The 27560-nt window shown below is 42.3% G+C and overlaps 2 protein-coding genes and 2 pseudogenes across 2 annotated transcripts in view; 1 reads left to right on the forward strand and 3 right to left on the reverse strand.

Annotated features, from left to right (window-relative positions):
• The window catches only part of LOC125088868 (zinc finger protein 665-like), a 577134-nt gene that overhangs the window by 111834 nt on the left and 437740 nt on the right, over positions 1-27560 (reverse strand).
• Positions 1-27560, reverse strand: part of LOC125088894 (L-lactate dehydrogenase A chain-like) — a 386819-nt pseudogene that overhangs the window by 65326 nt on the left and 293933 nt on the right.
• Positions 1-27560, forward strand: part of LOC125088914 (KRAB domain-containing protein 5-like) — a 664001-nt gene that overhangs the window by 17269 nt on the left and 619172 nt on the right. The window lies entirely within an intron of this gene.
• On the reverse strand, positions 9117-9735 carry LOC125089469 (nuclear transcription factor Y subunit beta-like; annotated as a pseudogene).

A 27560-nucleotide genomic window follows, 5' to 3' on the forward strand; every position in this document is an offset into this window, starting at 1 on the left:
GGTCTCAGGTACACAACCTAACCCTACACCTCAAGGAGCTGGAGAAAGAACAAGAAAGAAACCCTAAACCCAGCAGGAGAAGAGAAATCATAAAGATCAGAGCAGAAATCAATGAAATAGAAACCAAAAAAACAATAGAACAAATCAATGAAACGAGGAGCTGGTTCTTTGAAAGAATTAATAAGATTGATAAACCCCTGGCCAGACTTATCAAAAAGAAAAGAGAGAGGACCCAAATAAATAAAATCATGAATGAAAGAGGAGAGATCACAACGAACACCAAAGAAATACAGACAATTATAAGAACATACTATGAGCAACTCTACGCCAACAAATTTGACAATCTGGAAGAAATGGATGCATTCCTAGAGACATATAAACTACCACAACTGAACCAGGAAGAAATAGAAGCCTGAACAGACCCATAACCAGTAAGGAGATTGAAACAGTCATCAAAAATCTCCAAACAAACAAAAGCCCAGGGCCAGACGGCTTCCCAGGGGAATTCTACCAAACATTTAAAGAAGAACTAATTCCTATTCTCCTGAAACTGTTCCAAAAAATAGCAATAGAAGGAAAACTTCCAAACTCATTTTATGAGGCCAGCATCACCTTGATCCCAAAACCAGACAAGGATCCCAACAAAAAAGAGAACTACAGACCAATATCCTTGATGAACACAGATGCAAAAATTCTCACCAAAATACTAGCCAATAGGATTCAACAGTACGTTAAAAGGATTATTCACCACGACCAAGTGGGATTTATTCCAGGGCTGCAAGGCTGGTTCAACATCCGCAAATCAATCAATGTGATACAACACATTAATAAAAGAAAGAACAAGAACCATATGATACTCTCCATAGATGCTGAAAAAGCATTTGACAAAGTACAGCATCCCTTCCTGATCAAAACTCTTCAAAGTGTAGGGATAGACGGCACATACCTCAATATTATCAAAGCCATCTATGAAAAACCCACCGCAAATATCATTCTCAATGGAGAAAAACTGAAAGCTTTTCCGCTAAGGTCAGGAACACGGCAGGGATGTCCGTTATCACCACTGCTATTCAACATAGTACTAGAAGTCCTAGCCTCAGCAATCAGACAACAAAAGGAAATTAAAGGCATCCAAATCGGCAAAGAAGAAGTCAAACTATCACTCTTCGCAGATGATATGATACTCTATGTGGAAAACCCAAAAGACTCCACTCCAAAACTGCTAGAACTTGTACAGGAATTCAGTAAAGTGTCAGGATATAAAATCAATGCACAGAAATCAGTTGCACTTCTCTACACCAACAACAAGACAGAAGAAAGAGAAATTAAGGAGTCCATCCCATTTACAATTGCACCCAAAACTATAAGATACCTAGGAATAAACCTAACCAAAGAGACTAAGAATCTATACTCAGAAAACTATAAAGTACTCATGAAAGAAATTGAGGAAGACACAAAGAAATGGAAAAATGTTCCATGCTCCTGGATTGGAAGAATAAATATTGTGAAAATGTCTATGCTACCTAAAGCAATCTACACATTTAATGCAATTCCTATCAAAGTACCATCCATTTTTTTCAAAGAAATGGAACAAATAATCCTAAAATTTATATGGAACCAGAAAAGACCTCGAATAGCCAAAGGAATATTGAAAAAGAAAGCCAAAGTTGGTGGCATCACAATTCCGGACTTCAAGCTCTATTACAAAGCTGTCATCATCAAGACAGCATGGTACTGGCACAAAAACAGACACATAGATCAATGGAACAGAATAGAGAGCCCAGAAATGGACCCTCAAGTCTATGGTCAACTCATCTTCGACAAAGCAGGAAAGAATGTCCAATGGAACAAAGACAGCCTCTTCAATAAATGGTGTTGGGAAAATTGGACAGCCACATGCAGAAAAATGAAATTGGATCATTTCCTTACACCACACACGAAAATAGACTCAAAATGGATGAAGGATCTCAACGTGAGAAAGGAATCCATCAAAATCCTCGAGGAGAACACAGGCAGCAACCTCTTCGACGTCAGCCGCAGCAACATCTTCCTAGGAACATCACCAAAGGCAAGGGAAGCAAGGGCAAAAATGAACTTTTGGGATTTTATCAAGATCAAAAGCTTTTGCACAGCAAAGGAAACAGTGAACAAAACCAAAAGACAACTGACAGAATGGGAGAAGATATTTGCAAACGACATATCAGATAAAGGGCTAGTGTCCAAAATCTATAAAGAACTTAGCAAACTCAACACCCAAAGAACAAATAATCCAATCAAGAAATGGGCAGAGGACATGAACAGACATTTCTGCAAAGAAGACATCCAAATGGCCAACAGACACATGAAAAAGTGCTCCATATCACTCAGCATCAGGGAAATACAAATCAAAACCACCATGAGATATCACCTCACACCAGTCAGAATGGCTAAAATTAACAAGTCAGGAAATGACAGATGCTGGCGAGGATGCGGAGAAAGGGGAACCCTCCTACACTGTTGGTGGGAATGCAAGCTGGTGCAACCACTCTGGAAAACAGCATGGAGGTTCCTCAAAATGTTGAAAATAGAACTACCCTATGACCCTGCAATTGCACTGCTGGGTATTTACCCTAAAGATACAAACATAGTGATCCGAAGGGGCACATGCACCCGAATGTTTATAGCAGCAATGTCTACAATAGCCAAACTATGGAAAGAACCTAGATGTCCATCAACAGACGAATGGATAAAGAAGATGTGGTATATATACACAATGGAATACTATGCAGCCATCAAAAGAAATGAAATCTTGCCATTTGCGATGACGTGGATGGAACTAGAGGGTATCATGCTTAGCGAAATAAGTCAATCGGAGAAAGACAACTATCATATGATCTCCTTGATATGAGGGAGAGGAGATGCAACATGGGGGGTCGAGGGGGTAGGAGAAGAGTAAATGAAACAAGATGGGATTGGGAGGGAGACAAACCATAAGTGACTCTTAATCTCACAAAACAAACTGAGGGTTGATGGGGGGAGGGTGTTGGGAGAGGGGGTGGGGTTATGGATATCGGGGAGGATATGTGCTATGGTGAGTGTTGTGAAGTGTGTAAACCTGGCGATTTGCAGACCTGTACCCCTGGGGATAAAAATATATGTTTATAAAGCTGTAAAAAAAAAAAAAAAAGAAAGAAAGGATGAATCCCCAAGTTTTGTAGCAACATGGACGGGACTGGAAGAGATTATGCTGAGTGAAATAAGTCAAGCAGAGAGAGTCAATTATTATATGGTTTCACTTATTTGTGGAGCATAACAAATAGCATGGAGGACAAGGGGAGTTGGAGAGGAGAAGGGAGTTGAGGGAAATTGGAAGGGGAGGTGAACCATGAGAGACTATGGACTCTGAAAAACGATCTGAGAATTTTGAAGGGGTGGGGGGTGGGAGGTTGGGGGCACCAGGTGGTGGGTATTGTAGAGGGCACGGATTGCATGGAGCACTGGGTGTGGTGCAAAAATAATGAATACTGTTATGCTGAAAAAAATAAAAAAAATTAAAAAAAAAAGAAATTTGTTTTATATTGTCTGACTTGTAGCTGTTGCTCAAAATCTACCTTTGCACACAAATAGAAATACTTATTCTTCTCCCTTCCTCATTCTTCCCAAATTCAGAAAGTTTTGGTGACTATTCTTAATTTTTATGCCATTATATGTTTTAGCTCTGAATGAATATGCCAATTAGAGTGATCTTACTATATTTCATGTCATGGTTTTCTCTGTAGTTAGTCTGCCTAAATTCCAAGGGCTTGGTATGTTAAGTGGCTGATTCTTCTACACTTCCCCTGATGGAACACCTCAATTATTGGTGTCCTGAATGGGAATCCCTGTGGGATGGCTGCTGGATGCTGAAGCTGACTCTGCCGCTGTCTACTGAGAGGAACTAATGTCATTTTTGTGTTTGGATTCATTCAGAATCTTACTGCAAGAATGCATCATTTCAATGGGTTACATTGTGAAGGATTTTAAATTTTAGGGGCGCCTGGGTGGCTCAGTGGGTTAGGCCTCTGCCTTCAGCTCAGGTCATGATCCCAGGGTCCTGGAATTGAGCCCCGCATCAGGCTCTCTGCTCAGCGGGGAGCCCGCTTTCCCCCCAACCCTGCCTGCCTCTCTGCCTACTTGTGATCTCTCTCTCTGTCAAATAAATGAATAAAATCTTAAAAAAAAAGAATTTTAAATTTAAAAAGGGAGTTTTATCTGTGCCACAGACGTGCAATTTGTGCTTCTCCTGACTCTAAAGTGTGTTGTAGCCATGCAGTATCACAAAAGAAAAGTACCTTCCTTTTAGTAGATTCAGAACTGAATTCCTAGTGATTTTTTTTTTTAAAGCAGGAAGTCTATTGGGCTGCAAGTTGGGAGATAGATCAAACACCTGTTCCCATTGCTAGCCAAAAAACAACTGCTCCTACCCAGGCACAGAAGGAGAACAGCAAAGCCTCTCAAATTGTGTGACCTGTTTTAACCAGAAGATGCCTACTCCTCACCAAATTGAGCTTATGGTGACACTCAAACCAAGTAACAATACATTTCCCTGGTGTCGTCACTTGCCATGTTATTTACCAAGAGAGGTCTTCCCAGTCAGGTGCCTTATTTCTCCCACTGCAAACTGAAAACACCGTACTCAAGAATCAGTTCACTTTCTCCTTCCTAGTGTTCTTTTTTTTTTTTTTAAGATTTTATTTATTTATTTATTTGACAGAGATCACAAGTAGGCAGGGAGGCAGGCAGAGAGAGAGGGGAGGAAGCAGGCTCCCCACTGAGCAGAGAGCCCATGTGGGGCTCCATCTTTGGACCCTGGGATCATGACCTGCGCCAAAGGCAGAGGCTTTAACCCACTGAGCCACCCAGGCGCCCCCTAGTGTTCCTAACGCTAACTTTTTTATATACACAGTCCTTGTACAGTAACTTTTTAATTTTTTCTTTTTGGTTTATGACAACTTAATTCTAGGATTTATTTTGTACTCTTAACATAGAACAATTGCTTTTTAAAAATTCCTATGAGATGGGGTGCCTGGGTGGCTCAGTCGTTTAGCGTCTGCTTTCAGCTCAGGTCATGATCCTAGTGTCCTGGGATCAAGCCCTGCATCGGGCTCCCTGCTCTGCGGGAAGCCTCCTTCTCCCTCTCCCACTCCCCCTGCTTGTGTTACCTCTCTCGCTGTGTCTCTCTCTGTCAAACAAATAAAGTCTTTAGAAAAAAATTCTTAGAGAGAGAGTACACTTGTTACTGGTGGTGTTTGGGGAGGGGAGTGGCAAAGGGAGGGAATTTTAAGTACCCTCCACCCTGGGGTCAGAGCCAATCCCGGGGTTCCATCTAACGACCCTGAGATCTTGACCTCAGCCCCATCAAGAGTCAGCTGCCTATCCTACTTAGCTACTCAGGTTTTCCATCTTTTTAAGTAATTTATTTTGATTCCAATTAGATAACATAACATGTTTTCGGTTTCAGGTGTCGAATTTAGTGATTCCGCAGTTCTGTACCTCCCCCAGTACTCACCAGGTGCATGTACCCCTTAATCTTTGAAATGGAGTCTCACTGAAGCATGAATGCAGCCGTGTGATTTTCGTTCCACTTGGTTCTTTTATGTGGTTTCCCGTTTCAGTCACCAGGACTGCTATAGAAAGCCCACTTCATCTTTTACGGTGAAACACCATTCAGTATTTCCTGGAATGGCTAAAAGAAAAAGGATAACACCAATTTTCAGTGAGAATGTTGAGGAATTAGAATTCTCATATCGCTCATGGGAGGGTCAAAAGGACATTCACTTCAGAATGTGTGGCAGTTACTTATGAAAGGAAACATTTACCGACTGCAGGGGAACAATTTGTCACCCTAAAATGTGTGTGGCATAAGCATTATTTTAGGCTGGTTATTTTAAATAAAAGGCACATAAAGGAAAGGCTCTGAAATCCTGTGTTTACTTTTGGAAGACTTTTGCATTTGTAAGGAAAAGCTCCGCCTGTAAGGTGTCTCTGTGTAGCAGAAAGAGGGAGAATGTGTCTCCAGAAACTCTGATCAGTGAAGGCATGGATCTTCATCTGTCACCACCACAGCCTTGGTTAATGTGCTTGGCCTGGTCACTTCCCCAATTACTTCCCAATAGGGTCACGTGTGGAGTTTCAAAAAGGATCTTCTCTGTTGGCCTCCCCCTCAGATTCTGCTGGTCAGTTTGGGTGGAAACAATCCTGTTGCATTAATTAAGGGCTCCAGGTGATTCTCAGTGAGGCCAGGGGTAAGCACAAGGGCTTGAGGTTATTTTATGAGAGCGAGAGCAGGCTTTGGCTCATGGAGAGGCAACATGGTCTCTGCTACGTGAGTCTGGGAGGGTCAGGTCCATGCAGCACATGGTGCCTATGCGCTCTCTGTCTCTCTGGGCATTTTGGGAGGGGAGCCCCCCCTGGAATTAGAGAAGGAAAGTTCAGGGACTGGTGTTGAAGTAGGACCTCCAAGTTTCTGAACAGCTCTGACACAAAGCACTGGGATGTTGGGTCTATCTGCATTTTGGGGTCTTGTCTTCAGGAGAGCAGTTTACAGACGAAGAGTTTGTATTGGTGGCTTGAGGGGCACTTTTTCCTGATGGAGCTGTGACTGCTCTACAAATACCTTATGAGAAAAAAATCTACAGGATGAAGTGAAAGAAGGAATGGCCGGCCAGTTCTCAGGTAAGCCTGGCATCCCAAGTCAGAAGTCTAGTCATGTTTTTCTCCTGAAATTCCTTGCATTTAGAAAGTGCAAATGTTGATTGCTCTAGTTGTGAAGTTTCTGGTGCATGTGTTCTTGAATGAAGTATTCATTTTCTGAAGTGATACCAGAGGCTCGGTCTTTAGAACACTACTCCCTTCTATCCCAGATATCCCCGATCTCCCCTACATCCCTTCTCTGCCTTCTTTCCAACCTGGCTCCAGTAGGCCATCAGCAGTTGTCACTTTGAATTAAAGTCCTGCAAGTATTGAAAATATTCCTTTGGTGGCATATCCATAGGGGAAGGTGTATGGCGTCTAAGATCCCCGCTGCTGATGAGGTCTGGTCTTGGTTTATCAGGGAGGGAAAACATTTCTCATTTAGGGCCTGTCTGGATGCTTTACCAGGTCTGTGTAGCCCAGGACTAAGAAAATACACAAGTAAAATGATGGATATAAGGTCCAGAATAACTTGGAAGTTTCTCAGATTAAAGAATTGGGGGGAGGGGATTGTTGAGTCTTCCCCTTTAGAATGTGAAAAAGATGGAAAGCCTGGGTGGATGAGTCAAGCAGCTGCCTTCAGCTCAGGTCATGATCCCAGGGTCTCCAGATCGAGTCCCCCATTGGGCTCCTTGCTCAGCAGGAGTCTGCTTCTCTCTCTGCCTCTGCCTGCCACTCTGCCTGCTTGTGTGAGCTCTCTCTCTCTCTGACCAAAAAATAAATAAAATATTAAAAAAAAAAAAGAATGTGAAAAAGATGTTCTATGTAGAATACACTAGAGGTTTGTCTGGGTGACTCCGTCAGTTTCGCACCGACTGTTGATTTCAGTTCAGGTCATGATCTCCAGATCCTAGAATATGAGACCCATTTCTGGGTCCCTGCTCAGTGGGGAGTCTTTTTGAGATTCTCTCCCTCTACTTCTGGCCCTCTCCTCTTCCTTCTAAAATATAAATCTTTAAATAAAAATAGACATTTAAATTAAAAAAAAATACAGAAGGTATTACAGCACATGGAAACTGTGGTGTCTAAATGTGGTATCTCTGAGAGTCAGATGGGGACCCCAAATGTGGGTCCATGATTGGGTGGAAGCCAGTCAAGTGGGCACTGAGAAGAATTCACCTGAGGCAGAACAAAGGTATTAGAAGTTTGTTGAATATGCTGCAAGATTGCAGCAGGCAGGACAGCAGAGGAGAGGCTGTCTGTAAGGAGACAGTGGTGGGGGCTGTGTTTAAAGGGGGAAGGTGAGGGTTATGGGAGCTTATCCAATTTTCCCTTTTCTGGTCACTGTACCCGGTTTTCAGTAGCCCGGTGGTTGGTCAGGGCCCATGGTTACTTTGAGGTGGGTGCCCTGATGGGCCTGTCTGTATTCAGCCATAGGGGTGCTGGGGGCCCTTTCTCCATTCCTTTGATCAAGTCTGCTTGCCTAAAAGCAGCCTCAACAGAAACTATAGGTGATTTAACTTCGTTTATATCCACTGTATTTTCATAATTAGATTTCTATTCTAAATTACTGTTCTCAAACCACAAGAAAACCCCAGTGATAGTGTGTCCTTTGGTGTGCCTTGGGCACTGAGATCAATTTGTTGGAATACATCTAATGTTAACTGCTTTTATTGGCTTGCTGCTCTTTGCCAGATTCCTCCCCTATAGTGTTCATATTCCCTGTCTTACATTTGTACAGACCTTAGGTGTACAGAGTGATATGCAGAAACCATCACATTTCAGATGGAAACTTCTTTCCCCTGAGTTTCTTTTGCTTAGAGTCTTTCTTTCTTTCAATTCCACCCTTATATATATATATATATTTTTTTTAAAGATTTTATTTATTTATTTGACAGACAGAGATCACAAATAGGCAGAGAGTTAGGCAGAGAGAGAGGAGGAAGCAGACTCCCTGCTGAGGACCTTGAGATCATGACCTGAGCTGAAGGCAGAGGCTTTAACCCACTGAGCCACCCAGGCGCCCCTCCACCCTTATATTTTATCAAAATGGCAAATACCATGAATTAACCCAGCTGTTGACTTGAATTATAAAAGTAACATGATTCAACATGAAAATAAGAAACTTTCTACAAATCTCTGACAGTAGTAAATTGCAATATATAATGTATACAGGAGTCCTTCAGAACAACAAACTCCTGTGAAACAAAAATATTTTAATACCTTTAAAATCCAAATTTTTCTTAAATCATTCATGAAAAAGCATCTCAAGTCAGAATTAAGCCCTTAGTCAAGTATTAGGAAGCTACATTACAGCTATTTAATATACAAAGAGACCTCTTTCCCCAGTCACTTCCATCTGATGTCTGTTTCCAGAATCATACAGACTTAAGCTTCTCTCCACCCCATGCCACCATTTCTTCAGACCCTGAAAACTGAATTTGTTAAACACCAGAAATATGACATTATATAAACATAACATTTTGTTGTTGACCCTCTGTAAGTTCTTCACTTAGTCCATCTGTAGCTATGACTCTTCCACCAATTCCTTTCTCTCCTTTCATAGCCTCTCTGAATTTCTGAAAGGATAATTTTAGAAGTTCAACATAATGGTCACAGCCTGAGGTCACCATGGCAAAGAGAATATTTTCTCCCTTGATTGTCCTCCGTTTCTTTTGATGACATCTTTCATTTGCTTCAAATGTTATAAAGCTAATGAGCTCACTTACTCATTTTTTAACACAGTCCTTCGCATTTTACAATCTTTCCCGTTTGAGGTATGACATTTTTCATTATCCTTGCTACATTTGCAGTTGGAAGATAGATATCGTGTTCTCTGAAACTGTCTTTTGAACCATTTGTGTCTTCATGATCATTCATGCTGTGCTCAGTGTCCTCATGAGGCTGAATCACAATAGTGGCTTCCTCCCATGTAGTGTGCAGCCGTGCCTAGTAGAGAAGCATCTGTCATAGCGCTATCGCCATTGGTTGTCATGAAATACTGTGAGAACCCTGTTGTCAGTGGTGTTCAGAAACACCTTCCTAAAAAGGGGTCTGATCTTTGCCCAACTTCAACCTTTGAGGCAAGTCCAGGGACCACAAGCCGTCAGATGGCTGCATTTTTTACGTGTAAGCCAGACTGCGGGGAGACCAAATCCACTCCTCCCTCCTGGGCACCTTCATTCCTACCCAGGCAGGTTCGCTGGCTGGCCCTAGACCCACCGCCCCCGTGGGCTGACTGTCAGTCCTACCCCAGCGCGGTGGCCCAGCGTGGCGCGTATCACCCTACCCCTTGACCCAGGCCCCAGGCCGGCGCCCAACACCTGCCAGGCATCTACCTGCCCAGGGCACTGGGGCAAAGATGCCCAGCCCTGCCATGCCCCGATAGCTGTTGGGAGCCCCCCCACCCTGACTCTGTGCACCAGCCTTGCTACGGGCCCAGGGTCGGGAATGGTGTCCAGGCCACTGTCTCCCACCCAGCTCACTGCACAAAATGGAGCCGGCTGGAGTGCCATTGAGAGGAGATCTGACGGTGCCCTTGGGAGCTCCCTCCTCAGCCTCGGGCCAGGAGCTGCTCTGAGCAAGAGGCAGCCTTACCTGCCTCCAGCAGCACAAAGCTGCCCTCAGCCGGAGCAGCCTGCCCCCATTCTTGCCCCAGCCCAGGGCGGGGGTGGGAGGGAGGCAGATATAGGAGGAAGGCCAGTGGCACTGGCCATGGCAGCGTTGGGGACAGGCACGAGCTGGTTTTCTTTCTTTTTCTTCTTTTTTCTTTTTCAAGATTATATTTGCTGGGGCGCCTTGGTGGCTCTCTGGGTTAAGCATCTGCCATTGGCTCAGGTCAGGATTCCACAGTCCTGGGATGGAGCCCTGCATCTGGCTCTGCAGAGCGGGGAGTGTTCTTCTGCCTCTCCCTCTCCCCCTGCTTGTGTTCCCTCTCTTGCTGTCTCTCCCTCTGTCAATAATAATAACATAACTTTAAAAAGATGACATTTATTATTTGATAAAGATAGCAAATGAGCAGTGGTGGAGAGTGACCAGGGAGTCAGATCTGGGGCTCAATCCCAGAACCCTGGGATCACAATTTGACCTGAAGGCAGGCAGTTAACTGAGCCACCCAGATGCACCTTTCTTGTATTCTCTGAGGAAAATAACAAAATCAAAGAAGTGCAGATAAAATTAAATTTCCTTTTACTTGCAGCCCATTGCTAAACTCTTGAGACAGGCACAGTGTGACATTCCTCAAGGAGTTCACAATGGTGTCAATGTTGTTTTGTTGGAGGTAAAAAGTAACCTTAGCTTGACATTAGCCAGACCTCTAGGATCCTGTAAGTCCTCTTTAACATAGGATAATCCCTTTGAAAACTGTCTTTATTTCTACCCCCTAAATATATGTTGGCAGTCATCCCCCAAGCATAGAGCCCACTGATAAATATCTGAAGGGTCCATGACTAAGGTTTTACAAGATATCATACCTGACCTCATCATGACACCACCTTCAAGATCCTGGAAAACTTGCTTCCAAATTCATTAGAGACTTCTATTGTTCCCTCAACCCCCTCCCCCACTAAACATACATCATCAGTCACTGCTCACAAACCCAGTATAGCGCTTTCTACCCACAGGTCCTGTCCCCATATTTAATAATACTACTTTTTTGCACCAAAGACATCTCATTAACTATTTCATCATTCACTCCTGAACCCCAACATTTCACATCAAAAAAAATCTCAAGAATTCTTTCTTGACCATTGGCTCCTGTCCCACATCCCTGTTTGCACTGAACAGGGAGAGCTCTCACCTTTGTGTAGTTGATATATTTGGCTTCTGGGGGTGGAGGTTCTTAGGCAGTCAGCCCTCTGTCCCATTGGTTTTTCTTTTCTCTGCACAATGTCATGGACATACACTTCTTCTTCTTCTTTTTTTTTTTAAATAACAAGTTGTTGTTGTTGTTTTTTAAGATTTATTTATTTGACGGAGAGAGAGAGATATCACAAGTAGCCAGAGAGGCAGGCAGAAAGAGAGAGAGAGAAGCAGGCTCCCTGCTGAGCAGAGAGCCTGATGTGGTGCTCCATCCCAGGATGCTGAGATCATGAATTGAGCAGAAGGTAGAGGCTTAACCCACTGAGCCACCCAGGCATCCCTGAACATACACTTCTATTTAGTTCTTTGTGTTTTCAGAAAAAGAGAACAATCACATAATTAACATTTTTTTAAGGATTATTTATTTATTTATTTGACAGAGATCACAAGTAGGCAGAGAGGCAGGCAGAGAGGGAGGGAAGCAGGATCCCTGCTGAGCAGAGAGCCCTATGTGGGGCTCCATCCCAAGACCCTGAGATCATGACCTGAGCCAAAAGCAGGTGAGCCACCCACGTGCTCCCATAATTAACATTGTGGGGGTCTTAAAATCTTGAAATATAATAGAGCACAACTGATCATCGAAACAAAACTTTTTAATGAAATACCATATTGAGGAATAATGGATTAAAATGGCCAAGAAAGGGGCACCTGCGTGGCTCAGTGGGTTAAATCCTCTGCCTTAAGCTCAGGTCATGGTCCCAGGGTCCTGGGATCGAGCCCCACATCTGCGCTCTCTGCTCGGCAGGGAGCCTGCTTCCCCCCCCCACCTCTCTTTTCCTGCCTCTCTGCCTACTTGTGATCTCTGTCTGTCAAATAAAGTCTTTTTAATAAATAAAGAAATAAACAAGTAAAATGGCCAAGAAATAATTCTTGAAAGCTTGTATGGTGAAACTTAGGAAATTCATTTGAGTAGCACAGGATCCATGGGCAGAAAAAGCTGCAGTTTGGCTGCATGAAGTTCGTGGTTCTATGCTAAGTGTTCTTGAGGAAGGGGCTGTGCGGGATGTATAAGATCATAAGTGTTTCTTTGAATTTGTACTTGTAAAAATACTTTTGCAGTTGGGTAAGCATCTGCCTCTAGCTTGGGTCATGGTCCCAGGATCCTGGGCTGGAGCCCTGCATTGGGCTCCCTGCTCAGGGGGCAGTCTGCTTATCCCTCTCCCTCTGTAACCCCTGTCTTCCTCAAGTTCTCTCTTATGTTCTCTCTTTCAAACAAAATAAGATTAAAAAAATAATTAAGAGCATTTTTTGCCCATTCTAAATCTTCCAAGTGTTCTTGCCTTAGAGTTCTACCTCTTTCTTCTTCCAAACTTTATCCCTTTGCCCATAGGGTACTGCCTTGTTAGAAAGGTAGACTCTAGGCACCTGGGTGGCTCAGTCAGTTGAACAACTGCCTTAGGGTCAAGTCATTATCCTGGAGGCCCAGTATCAAGTCCACATTGAGCTCACGGCTCCATGGGGAGTCTTCCTCTCCCACTGACCTTCCCCCCTCTCCAACTCTCTCACTCTTTCTCTCTCAAATAAATAAATAAAATCTTAAAAAAAAGGGAAGAAAGAAACACAGACTCTGATCCCACCCCAGTACTCCTGAACAGAATATGCATTTTCACAACATCTCCAATGCACGGTTTTGAAGTTTAACCCACTAAGAGATTCCACCTAAGAAACAGACACAACTTTCTGTATGATGTAAACACAGTGGTAAAAAATGTGTATGCCTGTGTTGATGCCTTCATTTGACAAGTTATCTTGGAGAAACAGAGCATTAATAATGGTTTTATGCATCCTATGCCATTCTCTTACCTCAAGGTTAGAGAATCCATTAGAGCATATTACTGTGTTAAAAATTATCTTCCTGTATAAAGTAGAAAAATCACCTAAGCCAGAACTAGTTGTCCTGGTATAATTGAACTAACATGAGTTCACTGATTGGTGAGTCACAGAAAGTGTACTCGGTAGGGGTTGTAACACCAAAAAAAACTGCAATTTGCAGCAAATAAGGAGGCAATAGGAAATAACGTCCAAAAGTAGAGATTTACAGAGCAAGGGAGAATGATTTCTTTTTATTTGGGGTTAGGGTAGATATTTAGAAAGCGGATCCTTGTCATCTTCCATAGAGCTGGTCACAAGGGGCACAAGTGCCTCAAGAAAACACTCCTCTACAGGCTTTGCATTTTACTTACATGAGTTTGTGCTGCTCCTTGGGTGGAGATTTTAAACTATCATGAGATAAAGGGAACTAACTGACTTCCTCTTCCATCTTAGGGACCATCGTGAACTGTCAATGGCCACTTGGTGACTGTGGTATTTATTGCAGGGACAGCTCACATTCAAGGAGGTGGCCATAGAATTCTCTCAGGAAGAGTGGGGACTTCTGACCCACACTGTACAGGGATGTGATGTTAGAGAACTATGGACGCTTCCTCTTCTTGGGTGAGGAAGACTCCTTCCAGATTTCCCAAACCCCACTCAGGGTTTTGTTCCTTCCTGTGAAGACTGTCTCTTTGGAGATTCCTCTTGGAACAACTGGAATTCAGATCCAGGCAGAAAGGGAAATAATTACGGGTTTGTACATGTAGATAAGAAACTTCATGATGTGTCCTTTTCAGATTTACCTTCCGATCCTTAAGGGAACATCATCACTTCTGTAGATTAATGTCAGTTCTAAATACTGAGGGGCATAAAATGGGTACTTCTCACATCTTCTACTTCAATTTCCACTATTTATTATTGTATCTCATACTTGGAAATTGAGGTCAGGATGTGAACATTGGAAATCCCTCCTTCATTTTGTAAAGGGGCTGTTTTTCAGCAGCATTTGGGAAAACATGTTCTTGATTTCCCGATGTCCTCTCTTCTCTCCTGAGCACAGTCATAATTGAAAGTTAGAATCTCCAGCCGTACTCCTTTCCCTTCTTTTCTTTCTTTCTTTCTTTCTTAAGAAAGAGAGAAAGCACAAGGGGGTGGGGAGGGTCAGAGGGAGAAGCAGACTCCCCGCTGAGCAGGGATTCCTGATGCAGGACTCCATCTGGGACTCCAGGATCACGACCTGAGCCAAAGGCAGTGGCTTAACCAACCGAGCCACCCAGGTGCCCCACCTTCCCTTTTTTTTTCTAATAAATAGGTCTCATTGTGTCAAAGCCAGACTTGGTCTCCTTTTTGGAACCAAAGAGGGAGCCTAGGGATGTGATGAGAAAGGATACTGTATCCCTCCATCCAGGTAGGTGGGAATGAATGAGGCACATGACAGAGGGGAGGTCCAAATGCAAAGGAAGACAACAGACCTTAAACTGTGGTTCGAGTAGCTGTCTGAATAGAAATTAGTTTAGAAGTGTGGTGTATTTCTCTTTCTTACAGAGGGGCAGATGCCATCCAACATTCTTGGTCTCTCATTCTCAAAGGATACTCCTTCAGTGCCCGTCATGGTCCATCACATTCACAGGGAGGGCCTCCATAATCTGAGAGTTTTTCCATTGCTTTGAGGGCCCTGCAGAAATCTCCCTGTTTCTGAGGAACTCTGTGTTTAGCCCTTTGCAAGTTGTGTTTTTCCTCCTCTGAGAAATGTGTTGGGTCATGGTTGACATATTGGAGTTTAGTGCAGAAATCCAGAACAGTGGAGACAGATACCACATGTTTTCTGGTTTATGCTTTCCAATGTTATGGAGGCTATAATCTGAACTCTACAAAATGGAGACTCAGTAACTTTGTCAGATAACAAAGCACCTCCCTGAAATGAGAAAATCTAATGTTTTCTTTCCGTTCAGAAGTATTTTGGGGGGGCGCCTGGGTAGCTCAGTAGTTGGGCGTCTGCCTTTGGCTCAGGTCATGATCCCAGAGTCCTGGGATCAAGCCCCACATCAGGCTCCCTGCTCCTCCGTGGGAGACTTGCTTCTCCCTCTCCCACTCCCCCTGCTTGTGTTCCTTTCTCACTCTCTCTCTCTCTGTCAAATAAATAAAGTCTTTTTTTTTTTAAAGATTTTATTTATTTATTTGATAGAGAGAGATCACAAGCAGGCAGAGAGGCAGTCAGAGAGAGGAGGAAGCAGGCTCCCTGCCGAGCAGAGAGCCCAATGCGGGGCTCGATCCCAGGACCCTGAGATCATGACCTGAGCCGAAGGCAGCGGCTTAACCCCTCTGAGCCACCCAGGCACCCCTAAAGTCTTTTTTTTAAAAGTTATTTTTTTAATATTAGCTAATACAGAAATTTCCACTCTGTGTTCCATTCCTCAGTGTTGAAATAACATAGAATTCCTACCTAAATGAATGCCACAGGGGAGTCAGAACATTTGGATCTCAGAATTTGTAGCCTTTAATAAAGTCTCAGTTGCTACCTTATTAAAAATTGCATCAGTTCATAATTCTGTCTTGTATGAAGCTCCTGTGACTTTTTCCTATGTGTTTTCATTTTCTAAATAGTTATATATAAGCATCCTCATTTTTTTTGATCAAAAGTTCTGATAGGATGTAGGCATGTGCTTTATAAGAAGCGAAGTAACTAGTAAAATCCCCATATTTAAGTAAAAACTTTTGTTCATAAATTTTTTACTTCACTAAAAATTAAACATGTACTTTTCATCTACTTTCCTCAGAATGTATCTGAATTTCATCTCAAATATTTATGTTTTATGAAGTTGTCAGGATATTTTACACATTGTTGGTATTTATTTAGAAATGAACAGATTAAGGTTTCTGGGTGACTCAGTTAATTGAGCATCTGCCTTCACCTCCTGGCATGATCTAAGGTTTCTGGGATTGAGCCCCAGGTCTGATTCCTGCTCAGTGGGGAGCCTGCTTCTCCCACTCCCTCTGCACCTCCCCACCCCTGCTTGTGGGCTCTGTCAAAAAAGTAAAGTATTTTAAAAAACAGAAATGAAAGGATTTTAATTGCTTGGTTCCAAGGAGTGAGTTATATCTTACATTCAGATAAAAGGAGGAAAATATTAATAATATGATACATTTTTTTCAAGTCTTTTAAGCACTTATTTGTAAAATTATAATTAGACTTTTTTCTGGTGAATTTTAATGAATTTAAAATTTGTCAGTGAAGGCCTGTCAGTAATTCAATGCTTGTTTTTCTTGCATACACAGTTTAAAATTATATTTATTTAGTAGTTTTCTTACTAAATCATGTTTTTTAATGTAGAAATTTGGGTTCAATTTGGGCTTACTCTGGCTTTGCAATTCCATAATCATGTACTCCCTTTGTCTGGGACTCTCCACAACTTTAGTTACTTCTTGTTTCGTTATTAACTGTGTATCTTGATATAGGCTAACAATTTTTAAGTCTAGATTTGAAGACAATGTGCATTTACTCAAATAGGAATCCACTTTATGCCCTTTGCCAAGAACATTATGTATTTGTCTGTATCAATATCACCCATACATGCTTTGTGACTCATCTTGTGTATTTCTTTCACTGGTTAGTGGTCTGTGTATACTGCATCCTGCCTACATGAGTTGTCACAATAGAAATAATTTCATCATCTATTTACGGGTGGATTTTTACTCTCCTTTCATGAGAGACACTTTTGAAAAGTAATTTTGAAACACTTCCTGGGGCACCTGAGTTGCTCAGTGGGATAAAGCCTCTGCCTTTGGGCTCGGGTCATGATCCCAGCATCCTGGGATTGAGCCCCACATTGGGCTCTCTGCGCAGCGGGGAGCCTGCTTCCCTTCCTCTCTCTGCCTGCTTCTCTGCCTACTTGTGATCTCTGTCTGTCAAATAAATAAAATCTTAAAAAAATAAAAAGAAACTGATCGTCTCAACTGCATCCAAAATTATTCTGCTTATCTCCATTCCCGCACACACCTTGTTTCTGATATCACAAATCCTATCTTTTATGTTGTGTGATTTATTACCTATATTTATGATGTCTTGTGCTTTGATTTTTAAAATATTTTGAGGTAGAAATGAAAGCAACCTGTGCTACCTTATTACAACACTGTGGGTTTCTATAATCTTGGAAATATTTATATTTAGTTGAGAGCTTTATGTTGTCTTGTGGTTTTAGTTTCTGTTTAGAATCCTTTTATTTCAACTAGAAGTACTTCCTTTAATATTTCTTGTAGGACAGGACTACTGGTAAACATACAGGGGTTTCTATGTGGGAAAGTCTTCATTTCTACCTTCATGGAAAATAATTTTCCCCGATAGAGTATTCTTGGTGGGTATTTTGATCTTTCAGTGCTTGAATGCACTGTCCCATACACTTCTTCCTACCAGGTCTACTGAGAATCCCACTACTTATAGGAGCTCTCTTGTATAAGAGGAATTGCTTTTTTCATATTGTCTCAAAATTCTCTTTTCACCTTTGATTTTTTTCATAGGTTAATTACAAGGCATCACTGTGTTGATGTCTTGACATCCCACTTTGAATTTCCTAAGCTTGCTGAATTTGTTCTTTCCACATACATGAGAAGCACAAGCCCTTAGAACTTCATGTAAGCCCTCTGCCCCCTTTCACTCTCCTGTCTTTTTGGGGCCCCTTAATGTACCCATGGGACCACTTTCTGGTGTCCCATGAGTTCCTAGACTATCATATTCCACATTTTTCTTTTTTGGGGGTGCCTGTCCTCTCAGCAGGTAATTTAAAACAAGGGGTCTTTACAAAACAAAAAACAGAACAAAACAATGGATCTTGAAGTTTAATCTTTCTTCCGCTTGCTCAAGTCTGTGGGTGAGCCGCTGGTGTGTTTTTCACTTCAGGAATTGTACTTTTCAAATCCCAGTTTCTGGTTGGTTGGTTGTTATAGTTTCTGTGTCTCTGGACTTACATTTTGGTCCTGCATAGTTTTCCTGATAACATTTACTTACCCATCAATTTTTCTTCTTTCTCCATGAGCAACTTTACCATGGTTATTCAAATTCTTTCTCAGGCAATAAGTAGTTATTAATTAATTTATTATTTTTTAAAAGATTTTATTTATTTGACAGACACATTGAGAGAGGGAACACAAACCGGAAGTGGGAGAGGGAGAAGCAGGCTTCCCGCTGAGCAGGGAGCCCGATGCGGGACTCGATTCCAGGACCCTGGAATCATGACCTGAGCTGAAGGCAGATGCTTAATGACTGAGTCACCCAGGCGCCCCCCTCTTTTTTTAAGATTTTATTGATTTGACAGAGACAGCAAGAAAAGGAACACAAGCAGAGGGAAAGGAAGAGAAGCAGTTATTAATTAATTAAGAGCCAGTATTTGACATTTGTTTCATTCATCTGGTTAGAACACATTTTTCTGGTTCTTTGAATGCCTTATTATCTTCTGTTGATACTTGGGAATTTAAAAAAAGCAGCCTCTGGGCCCAGGATGATGGACTTGCTTTGTACAGATGAACACAAATAATAGCAGTCTGGGGACTTCTCTTACATGTTCTAGGCATTTGTCGTGTCTGAAAATGTGTGATTTCCCAGTTTTCAAAATGTAGGCACCTTTTCAGAGTCTGCGATATCTTCCTCTCTTGTCTTCATCTCTGTAGTCTCTCCATCGGTTGAACAAATGCTCACCTTTTGGCCGGGCAGCCACCACACTGCATCTAGAAGGAGCTGTCTTCCTTGCTCCTTCCCTTTCAGGCATGACTGAAACATGTCCACAGGCAGCAGCAAAGTAGTGAGAGCACTGAACGTACAGGTCGCTCATTTGTTTCTCTCCTGAGGAGAGGTAAGAGTGTTCTCACAGTGTTGCCATGGAGTGTCTGGGAGGGTGAGTCACCATCATGGGCAAGTGTCACAAACTTTGTCTCCCTGAGTGTGTATATGTATATAACACATATATGTATATGTATATAATATATGTGTATGTATATATGATATAATATAGTTCAGTAAATATATACAAATATATATATATACATATATACACAAATATATACATACATACAGGTGTATATATACATATATGTGTACATGCAGACTTGTGTGTGTGTGTACACACAAACACCACATCTTTATTCATTTATCTGTTGATGGACATCTGGTTTTTTGGTTTTGTTGACTGTTTCCTTTGCTGTGCAAAAGGTTTTTTATCTTGCTGAAGTTCTAATCATTTTTGCTTTGGTTTCCTTTGCTTTTGGAGACATGTCTAGCAAGAAGTTGTTGCAGCCAAGGTCACAGAGGTTGCTGTCTGTGTTCTCCTTTAGGATTTTGATGGACTTTTGTCTCATGTTTAGATCTTTGATCCATTTTGAGTTTATCTTTCTGTATGCTGTAAGAAAATGGCCCTGTTTCATTCTTCTAGATGTGGCTGTACAACGTTCCCAGAACCATTTTTTTTTAGGAGATTGTCCGATTTCCACTAGATACTGTTTACTGCGTTGTTGAAGATACATTGATCGTAGAGTTCAGGGTCCATTTCTGGGGTCTCTATTCTGTTCGATCTGCGTGTCTGTTTCTGTGCCAGCGCCATATTGTCTTGATGTTACAGCTTTGTGATACAATTTGAAGTCCGGAATTTTGATGCTTCCAGAATTGCATGTCCTTTTCATTATTACTTAGGATATTTGGGGTCTTTTTGGTTCCATAGAAATGTTAGGATTGTTTGTTCCAGTTCGTGAGAAATGCTGATGATATTTTGATAGGGTTTGCATTGAATGTGCAGACTGCTTTGGGTAGCATAGATATTTTAGTGTGTGTGTCCTCAATTTCTTTCCTAAGTGTTCTTTAGTTTTTCAGAGTACAGATCCTTTCCCTCTTTTAGGTTTATTTTTTCCCTCTTTTAGGTTTATTCCCAGGTATCTTACAGTTTTCAGTGCAATTATAAATGAGATGGATTCCTTGATTTCTCTTTCTTTTGCCTTATTGTTAGTGTACAGCAGTGCAACTGATTTATGTGCATTGATTTTATATCTAGCCACTTTGGTGAATACTGTATCATTTCTAGCATTTTTTAAATAAAGATTTTATTAATTTGACAAAGAGACACAGCAAGACAGGGAACGCAAGTTGGGGAGTGCAAAAGGGAGAAGCAGGCTTCCCACTGAGCTGGGAGCCTGATGTGGGGTTCTGTCCCAGGACCCCGGGATCATGACCTGAGCTGAAGGCAGATGTTTAATGACTGAGCCACCCAGGTGTCCCACTTCTAGCAAGTTATGAGTGGAGTCTTTTGGGGTTTTTAACATAGAATATCATGTTGTCTTTGAAGAGTGAGAGTTTAACTACTTCTTTGCTGATTGGGATACATTTTATTTTTTATTGTCTGATTGCGGAGACTTCACAGACTATGCTGAACATCAGTGATGAGAGTGGACATCCCTGCCATGTTCCTGACCCTAGGGGAAAGGCTCCCAATTTTTCCCACATTGAGAATGATATTAGCTGTGGGTTTTTCATATATGTCCTTTATGATGTCGAGGTATGTTCCTTTTATCCCTACACTGCAGAGAGTATTCTGTCAAAAAAAGATGCTGTTTTTGTCACATACTTTTTCTTTACCAATTGAGAGGATCATATGGTTCTTGTCCTTTATTAATGTGATGAATCACATTGATTGATTTGTGGATGTTGAACCACCCTTACAACCCAGCATAAATCCTACTTGGTCCTAATGAATAATTTTTTTTTTAAAGATTTAATTTATTGGGATGCCTGGGTGGCTCAGCTGGTTAAGCAGCTGCCTTCGGCTCAGGTCATGATCCCAGCGTCCTGGGATCGAGTCCCACATCGGGCTCCTTGCTCATCCGGGAGCCTGCTTCTCCCTCTGCCTCTGCCTGCCATTCTGTCTGCCTGTGCTCGCTCTCTCTCCCTCTCTCTCTGACAAATAAATAAATAAAATCTTTAAAAAAAAAAGATTTAATTTATTTATTTGACAGAGAGAACGAGATCACAGGTAGGCAGAGAGGCAGGCAGATGGAGGGGGAAAGCAGGCTCCCCACTAAGCAGAGAGCCTGACGGGCTCGATCCCAGGACCCTGAGATCATGACCTGAGCCAAAGTCAGAGTCTTAACCCACTGAGCCACCCAGGCGCACCGTGAATAATCCTTTTAACGTATTTTTGGATCGTATTGTTAGTATCTTGATGGGAGTTTTTTTTTTTTTTTTAAGATTATTTATTTATTTGACAGAGATCACAAGTAGGCAGAGAGGCAGGCAGAGAGAGAGAGGAGGAAGCAGGCTCCCTGCTGAGCAGAGAGCCCAATGCGGGACTCCATTCTGGGACCCTGAGATCATGACCTGAGTCAAAGGCAGAGGCTTAACCCACTGAGCCACCCAGGCGCCCTTGGTGAGAGTTTTTGCATCCATGTTCGTCAGGGATATTGATTTGTAATTCTCCTTTTCAGTGGGGTCTTTTTTCTGGTTTTGGAATCAGGGTAATTTCACAGAATGAGTTTGTAAGTTTTCCTTCCACATCTACATTCTAAAACAGTTTCAGAAGAATGGTTACTAATTCTCCTTGAATTGTTTGATAGAATTCCACTTTGAAGCCATCCAGCCCTGGAATCTTTTTTATTGGGAGATTGTTGACTACAGCTTCAACTTCTTTGCTGGTTGTGGGTCTATCCGGGTTTCTATTTCTTCCTGCTTCAGTTTTGGTAGGTAGAGTTTTCAAGGAATAGATCCATTTTTCTTCTAGATTTCCTAATTTGTTGGTATATTATTACTCACAATATTATTATATAATTGTTGCTATTTCTTCAGTGTTGGTTATGATCTCTCATTTTTCATTCATGATTTTATTTGGGTCCTCTGCTCTTTCTCATAAGTCTCCTAGGGGTTTATCAAGTTTATCAGACAATAATTCCTTCAAAGATACAGTTCTTAGATTTGTTGATCTGTTCTACTGTGGGTTTGTTTTTTATTTCTATTACGTTGATTTGTGCTCAGATCTTTATTATCTCTCTTCTTCTGCTGGATTTAGGCTTTATTTGCTGGTCATTGTTGTTTTTCCAGTTCCTTTAGATGGAAGGTTAGATTACGTATTTGAGATTTGTCTTTTTCTTGAGAAAGGCCTGTATTGCTCTATACTTCCCTCTTAGGGCTGCCCTTGGTGCATCCCACATGTCCTAACAGTCATGCTTTCATTTTCATTTGTTTCCATGTATTTTTAAAAATTCTTCTTTAATTTCCTGGTTAACACATTCATTCTTTAGTAGGATTTTCCTGAACCTCCATTTATTTGTTTTCCTTGCAAATTTTCTCCTCATTGAGTTCAATTTTAAAGCAGTGTGGCCTGGAACACCTGGGTGGCTCAGTGGGTTAAGCCTCTGCCTTCGGCTCAGGTCATGATCTCAGGGTCCTGGGATTGAGCCCCTCATGGGGCTCTCTGCTCAGTGGGGAGCCTGCTTTCCCCCCCCTCTCTCTCTGCGTGCCTCTCTGCCTACCTGTGATCTCTGTCTGTCAAATAAATAAAATGTAAAAAGAAATGAAAAATAAAGCAATGTGGCCTGGAAAATGCAGGGAATAATCCCATTTTTTCTGTACCATTCAAGACCCATTTTGACCCAGAGTGTGAACTGTTCTGGAGAATGTTCCATGTGTACACAAGAAGAATGTGTATTCTGTTGCTGAGTAGATATTACACCTCAGGAAAGAATCAGTCCTCTATTAGTAGTGATGATGCCCCCAAGGTAAGACATGAAACATGTCTAAGCCGAATCACTGGCATGAAGTCTTCATTGGAGCGTGGCCTGTCCAGTGCTACACTATTGACTCTGAATCTAGAAAGATAAGTTTTACTTGTTTTCTTTTTTTTTTAAGATTTTATTTATTTGATAGAGAGTGAGATCACAAGTAGGCTGAGAGGTAGGCACAGAGAGAGAAGCTCCCCACTGAGCAGAGAGCCCAACGCAGGGCTCAATCCCAAGACCCTGAGATCATGACCTGAGTCAAAGGCAGAGGCTTAACCCACTGAACCACCCAGGTGGTCAAATTTTACTCATATTCCTTCTGAATCCTCTCATGTCTTTTGTCTCTTCATCTCCATTCCAATGATGTAGGTATCAAAACGGATCTTCATTCCTGTGTTCTGGAAAGCCCACTGTCACTGCTCTCCCCCTCCCATCTAAACCTTGCAGAGCCTTGCAGGTCCTTAGGAGTAGCTTAGAATTTTCCACTTCAATAGTAAAGGTTGGTAACAGGATCATTTGAGGCCATAACTGAGATTTAAATATAGTGTTGTCACCACTTCATTGGAAGCATAGGAAAATGCCATCAATGGGAACAGGATTAATTTAGGTACTAGCACTTTGAGAGTTGGGAGGAGCAATAAAACATGATGACACAGCTTGAGAGGAGGTTAAATCCTATGAAAATCAGATATGGAGAACTCTTGAAATGTGAGGAAGTTCTTTGGTCACTGCAAGGCCTTAGGAAGCTACTCATGAGGAGCACATGTGACAGAGATGTGTGTCTTGGGAATTGTGGTGTTTTTCTGGGAAGTCAGGTGTTTTTCTCATGACTGAGAATTCCCTGGTGCTCCTGAGGACCAGTTGCTGTTGGATGACCGAGATAACTGTACTTTTCCAGGCTCAGATTCATGGAGTGGTGTGTGTGTGGGGGGATATTGGAGGATTTCAGTATTGTGTACATAGTTTGAAGATATCCCATGACTGAGTAGATGTGGAAGATGAAGAAAGGCTTCTGGGTGCAACTAGTTAGAACGAGCAAGGTGTGTGTTGTAGTTCCACAGAGCATTGGTATCCCAGGAATATAACCCCAACACAGATCTCTTCTAGTGTAGATGTGCGACCTCCCAAGGAAGCTGACCTGAGGTTGGCAGGAACTTCCACTCAGCCCCATGATGAGTCTAGTCCTGTGCTCTGAGCTATGTGCAAGGCATTGATTGAGAAGCAGGTCACCTGTCACCATAGGGACCATTTCTGCTTTAAACAGCCTACCCAGTTTTTGGGCTAGCTGTCCGTAGGTTGTTTCACAGCCCGTGCTGTCCCTCTACTCCTCCCGACCTGAGAGAAAAGAGGACTTGGTTAGCATGTTACAGTCATATTTAATGTTGCATCAATTGAAGATAATTCATTTTTCAGTACCTTTGTTTTGTGGTCAGCTATATAATGAAAAGGTTGATGGGTACATATACAAAAGATAATGTATGCTTTCTGTTATGTATGCAGAGAGTAGGTAGACACTCAGGTCTTATAAAATATGTTAGATACCCTTGGGTATCCTGATTTTTCCATTTCTGCTCTCTGGTATTGTCCACCCCCAGGCATTGTGATTATATTCACAACCCTTGGATCCTGACTTCAGTTGAAACTTAGAGTTGGATGGTGAACCAACAGAGCACACAGGAGCTCCACTTTATTTTTTTTTTAAGATTATTTATTTATTTACTTATTTATTTATTTGACAGAGATCACAAGTAGGCAGAGAGAGAGAGGGAGAAACAGGCTCCCCACTGAAGCAGAGAGCCAGATGCGGGACTCGATCTCAGGACTCTGGGATAGTGATCTGAGCCGAGAGCAGAGGCTTTAACCCACTGAGCCACCCAGGCACCCCAAAGGTTTATTTATTTTAGAGCAGAGCAAGTGAGTTGGTACAAAGAGAATCCTGAAGCATACTACTGGCTGAGATGAGAGCCCTATTTGGGGCTTGACCCCAGAACCCTGAGATGATGACCTTAGCTGAAACCGAGTGGCTGCTTAACCAATAGAGCCACCCAGGCACCTCTGTTCTAATTAACATAAATTTGGATTGCTTTCATTCAGGAATGTGAACTAAAGTGTATTTGGGGTGATCTCAGCAAGCTCAAGGAGCATAGAGAGAAGAGAGAGATGGAAGAGGAGGAAGCCAAGACAGACTTTGTTAGAGTCCAATGCACTTATGAATAAAGAAAATGGGTGTTGTGTATGTTGTTGTATTTGTGTGTCACAATGGTAAAATGGCCACAAGCATAGAGGGCTTCTAAGAGTGACTTGTGTGTAGATAACTCAGGATTGACCTGTGACTTAGTTCCTGCAGAGGTTGTCGAATTTAGCCTGAATCAGAATCACCTGGAGGATCTGTAAATCTTGGATTGTTGTGTCTATCCCCACATTCCCATGTCAGAAGTCCTGGGGTACAACCCCTCTGCCCCAACTTGCCTTTCTTACATAATCTCTAGTGCCTGTCTAGGGAGGATGTTGAGAACCAATGTCTGGGGACACATTTATAGTTGTGTTCTTCAGGCAAGGTAGTAGCTATACAAAATGTTGTCAGAGGGGCACTGGGTGGCTCAGTGGTTAAGCCTCTGCCTTTAGCTCAGGTCATGATCTCAGGGTCCTGGGATCGAGTCCCACATCGGGCTCTCTGCTCTGCAGGGAGCCTGCTTCCTCCTGTCTCTCTCTCTCTGCCTGCCTCTCTGCCCACTTGTGATCTCTCTCTGTCAAATAAATAAAATCTTTAAAAAAAAAATGTCAGATACACAGGTGTATAGTCTTGCTTCTCCAGGTGTGAAAGTGAACTCATTCCTGTGTGTTTACCTCGGACACCTGACTTCTGTCACTGGTTCTCAGTAGTCAGCCAGAAAGCCACTCGGGCTACATGTGTGTCATGTAGCCTGGAATTTTCAGTTTGAAGTCTCAGTTCGTGGAAGTTCTGTGTGAAGACTTCTGGGTGAGCCACTGAGTGTCAAAGTGGAAAGAGAATCCAAACACAGGTCACATTCTGGAAAGGCATTTGACCTGGGTTCCCCATGTTGATTTTTAGGGTATCCATATTTAAACACTGACTCTACCAATATCGAGAGGCTCACTAAACCTTCATCTAAATCCTTTCTGTCCATAAAAGGACAATAGTATTAGTATTAACACATAGAATCAAAAGAACATTAAATACATTACAGTAGATAAAGCATTAGTAATTTTGGGACATACATTGTACATTTTATGTAGAGGAATGTGCCAGATACTAGTGAATATTTTGGATTTTGTTTTTCATGAAAAGATAGTCCACAAGTCATGTTTCATGCTGAGTCCTCTCTATTTGAATGTGACTATTGAACCTTGGAAAACAAATACCGGTGTGCATTTGATTACTGGAGTGATCTGTCTGGTCCAGTTTTTCATCCGACTTCTGCAGAATTTCTCTTGTATGTGTACTTCTTCCTTTACTGAAATGGAATGAAGGCAAGTATGAGAGGTTTTATTCTCAGTCATCTGAAGGTAGCCAACTATTTTGTCATTTCTTCTAGAGATATCCCAGGGACATGGCAACTTCTGGTTTAAAACATTTGTCTTTTTTTTTTAAGATTTTGTTTCATTTATTAGAGCAAGCACCAGCATCATGGGGGGTAGGGGCAAAGGGAGAGGGAGAAACAGACTCCCTACTGAGCAGAGAGCCCAATGTGGGGCTCGATCCCAGGACCACAGGATCATGACCTGACCCAAAGGCAGATACTAACCACTGAGCTGCCCATGTCCCCCACAATCATCTTGGATGTAATTTCATATTCTAAGATTACAGGCTGCCACATATATGTCCATTGACACTGTGGTCCCCCATGTGTTTTCCAAAACTATGCTGCTAGCTCTGTGGCTTAGGTGGGGCCAGAGGTGATTCTCAGATTTGTCAGGACTAAAGGACATTCCCTGTTGTGGGCCGTACCATCAGCTAGCCTCCGAGACTGCTTCAATTCACTGCTCAGGTTCCCTGGTCAGGCCATCAGATGTTCTACTCAACACTAAGGAAACAGTGCTGGCTTGGCTCTCCCTTTGTTTTGGGGGGGAATTCCCTGTCTTCTCTGGCCTGACACGGACTGCCTATTCCCCCTGGTTTGTGGGAACACATGGTGACGGCTCCTCTGTTGGACTTGATGACTCTTGATCCAGGGACCCTTTCTCTGTCTTCCCGCAGCACTTTGCCTCTTTGGTCTCCCCCGCCCTTCTTCCTGCTTCTGCAGCACCTGGGCTGAGACCTGAAGAACTTCTGAATAACCATCCTCAGTGCCTTCTGCACCATTGGCTTCTCCTACCCTCCTTGTCAAGGAGCAAAGAGCACCCCTGGACTTAATACCTCCCACTCCAGATTTCCCCACTGGTCTCAGATAAAACTTGAAAATGGGGTGGACCCAGGTGGAACACAGTTCAGTACTTAATTTAAAAAAAAACCTAAAAAACAGAAAAGTTCG

This window comes from Lutra lutra, chromosome 17, assembly GCF_902655055.1.
Source record: "Lutra lutra chromosome 17, mLutLut1.2, whole genome shotgun sequence".
Taxonomy (NCBI): domain Eukaryota; kingdom Metazoa; phylum Chordata; class Mammalia; order Carnivora; family Mustelidae; genus Lutra; species Lutra lutra.